General features: G+C 31.6%; 1 long non-coding RNA gene across 1 annotated transcript; it reads left to right on the top strand.

Moving 5' to 3' along the window:
• The first annotated feature begins 1,832 nt into the window (after positions 1 to 1,832).
• Positions 1,833 to 3,669, top strand: LOC109179081. Its single transcript, XR_002053822.1, has 2 exons — positions 1,833 to 2,001; positions 3,220 to 3,669. It is a non-coding gene; the product is annotated as an uncharacterized LOC109179081 (long non-coding RNA).
• Positions 3,670 to 3,895: the final 226 nt, after the last annotated feature.

Raw genomic sequence — 3,895 nt, 5'->3', positions numbered from 1 at the left:
ATAGTTAGACTATATTTAGATCTAACATTGTACACTCATTATTTACACTAGATTTAGACTAAGAAATCTATAACTGTAACTGTTCAACAAGCATCGTATACACAATGCAAGGCAATAATGTTCATCAACTTGTGATTTTCATAAAATAAAAATAACTACTATACTATGTAAAATTGGAAAATGTGTTTCATTTGAGACCGAGATTCAACAGGTTTCGAAACTAAATTCAATTATTTATTTCATAACAGCTAAAATCTAAGCTGATAGTTAAACTACATATATATATATATATATATATATATATATATATATATATATATATATATATATATATATATATATATATATATATATATATATATAGAGAGAGAGAGAGAGAGAGAGAGAGAGAGAGAGGAAGGTTCAAGTGCGGCAGTGCACTTAGGTGCGGTGATGCGGTTAATTGTAGGTCATTAGATTAGATAAATTCAACGAATCACATTCATCAGGGCTTCTCCGATATTTTCGCGCACGTTCTCACACTACGCGAACTGCAAGGTTAAAGTCGTTATTGGGCACCAGGATAGATCAAATCATAGTGTTGTGTGTTTTATGTTCGTTAATGGTGCATTATTAACCTTACTGTGGTGTATTTGAGGATTCGTGTTGGTGCCAAGTTCAGGTGCGCCCGTGCCTTCTCATGCGGTCAGTGCGGGCGCACTAATAGTTATACAAATATACACCATCCATGTTAGAAAATGCACACCAAAAAAACATGCACAAATTAGATACGCATCACCAGAACGCACCATTAGGTCTGAATAAAAGCATCACACACTGTTCAGAAATACACCATTGGGGTGGTGAGTTATATGGTGTATTTTTTGGGTGTGTTGTGTGTTTTTTGGTGTATTTGTGCATTTCATTGTGGTGCTTTTTCCTAACACTATTGGTGTCTTTTGTTAACACTGTTGGTGTATTCTGACAAACGACCGATATAAATGACCACTATAATTACCATAACACCCCCCACTTACCAGGACGCGCTTAAATCTTTAAATCTTCAGAAATTAGCTGCTGTCGTTAGAATAAGCAGAATGGACGATGCTGATATGGTCGCACCGCCGCACCTAAAGCCACTGTCGCATTTGAGCGCTAATATATATATATATATATATATATATATATATATATATATATATATATATTATGCTCAACATGTAGTAAATAAATAAATAAAAACTTAAAATCTCCTTAGAGTAATGGTCTAGTGAATAATAAGTATCACTCAAGACGTACTTGCTTTTGGGCAGGACATGAGTTTTAAGATATAGCTAATCTGGTGAAGCCAGAAACCTAGTTTAAAAAAAAAAAAATAAATAAAAAAAAAAAAAAAAAAAAAAAACCCTTAAAACCATATTCTCTTATAAATAGGACACCCACTTTGGACCGCCAAGCTAAGCAGCATATATAGGTAGTTATCAAAAAAAAAAAAAAAAAAAAAAAGCTAAGCAGCATATATAGGTCTAGCCAGTTTAATGATATTGCCCATCTATCGTACTTGCGTGCATATCCGATCCATGTCAAGTTAGAACTCCGTCAAATTATAACCCTTACAGTACACGCATCAAGAATGGAAAAGTAAAATAGAAAATTAGTTTTGGGTAAGGGTATCAATGATTTAAGATATATACTTAACGTATTGGTGAAAAACATCATCCTTCAATGATGGATAGGATAGACTACCCGTCTCATGAAAACAAACCGACAAACTAATGCGAAATGACATTTCCGACGTAATAACAATGTGACGAGAAACTGAAATTTAGGAAATTAAATAGACAGATAATGCATTTGCAACTTCAAACAACACAAACAGACACATATAAATAGTCGGAATCCTTAAAACGAAATATTTGTAAGTAGACTGGGGTAGAGAGGATATGAAGATGGGTTTTGGTAGACTTTGTTTTCTAATGTTTCTTGCTGCTATCATTGGCCTCTCTGCTGCGTCTAGAATTGGTATCAATCTTCTCCCTAGTCTCTTTTGCAATCTTTAAAATCTCTCAATAAAAATGCCTTTCTTTAATTAATTTGTTTTAATTATTTAGTAGAATTCTTATGGTATATATATACAAACAAATACATATTCATGCACAATTTTTTTTTCAGATACAATATGAATTAATTTATCAAACAACAATTACAATATCCGTTAATTCAACAATTAACTTTACCACAAATTTTAATTTCAATTAGTTAGCTTATTAATAAACAACTAAACTAGTTTTTCAACTTTTAACTTTCAACTAGTTTTTTTGTTAGGCGTGTCAAACAAAGGCCTTGTTTGGCAATTAGCGGTTAGCGTTTGCGGATTGTATTAGCGGTTAACAAATAGCGGATTATATTAGCGAGTTTGACCAGCAGATTGTATCAGCGGTTTATAAAAAGATGTTTTGTAAAATTAGCTGTTTAGATTAGCGGTTAACATGTAAAATGACCAAAAGGGTATAATAATAATAATAATAATAATAATAATAATAATAATAATAATAATAATTTTTGAAATAATAATAATAATAATAATATAATAATAATAATAATATAATAAGAATAAGAAAAAAAAAAAACAAAAATGATGTGGAATAAAAATCCCACATCGAAAGTTAGAAAATAAATGGCGTTGAGCTCCCTTATAAAAGGGAGCTCAACGCCAATTAATTTCTCTTGCCCATCCCACATCGGATGGGCAAGAGAAGAGAAGCCTGAGGCTTCTTTATTTAAAGAAGCCTCAGGCTTCTTACTGATTAGTTTAATTTTTTTTTTTTAATAAAATAAAATGGAGGCTGTTTTGGGGAAGGAAAATCCTTCCCTAAAACGCCAACCCCAAACGCTGCTCCTAGCAGCGTTTTGGATTTCAGCGGTTTGGAGCAAACCGTTGCTCCAAACCGCTGATAACCAAACATGGTTTTTTTGGCGTTTTGACGGAAGTCAAAACACCAAAATAGTGTTAACCAAACAAGGCCAAAATTTATATAAATAAATCATATTATTACATCTCAGCTAGTTATGTAATAATATATATACACACATACATATTAATGGGCAATTTTTTTTAATTTTTTTTTGAGATACAATATAATATTGCAAAAAACACATGATTAGCCAATGAATAAATTAAAATTTGATGCATGTAATACTATTGTATTAATTTGTTGGTGTGTGCCTATGGTGAATCAGGAGTAGATGAAAACAGCGACCCTTATTGCTCTGACGAATGCAGAACTGGCATTGGCGGCTCGGATATCACTGAAAATTGCTGGAATTTTTGCAAGGCTCAGAATCATTATGACGGCTCCTGCGTGCGTCGAGGCAAAAATTCAAAACTGCTTTGTTGTTGCAGGTACTAACCCCTAAATGTTGCACACTAACCCAGAATTTGGAAACTTCCACAATATAATACTATTATTAATAAGTACTCTTTAAATTAAGATTTTCAAAATTTGTTCTCTGAATATGCATTGTTTTTTTTTTTTTTTTTTTAAGTGTATTGTGTTATAAATATTATAATTTATATGGATATTATTATGTAACGGTCGTATTTATGTCTCTATTTATATTTTCTGTTACGATTTGTAATGTATAATGTACCCAAGGATGAAGATGGAATAAAAGATTTAATTTGCACTTTGTCTTTGCATTTTACTATTCTCCTTTTCTTTGTATTGTTTACTTTAAGAATATGATCCGTTCCTCCGATGATGGCTACAAGCTAGAAGTTATAATCATAACATGTCATCAGCACAATACAAATTTTCGGTAAACGGTATGCTAATTTTCTGTTATAATTCATAATTATTCAAGTTGCCTATATTTTTGCATAATTTTATTCAGTTTATATGGATGCCGGAATTCG

This window comes from Ipomoea nil, unplaced genomic scaffold (genome assembly GCF_001879475.1).
Source record: "Ipomoea nil cultivar Tokyo-kokei standard unplaced genomic scaffold, Asagao_1.1 scaffold0876, whole genome shotgun sequence".
In the NCBI taxonomy this organism is placed as follows: Eukaryota; Viridiplantae; Streptophyta; class Magnoliopsida; order Solanales; family Convolvulaceae; genus Ipomoea; species Ipomoea nil.
The sequence above is the reverse complement of the archived record's forward strand: the minus strand, read 5'-3'. Positions and strand labels throughout refer to the sequence as shown.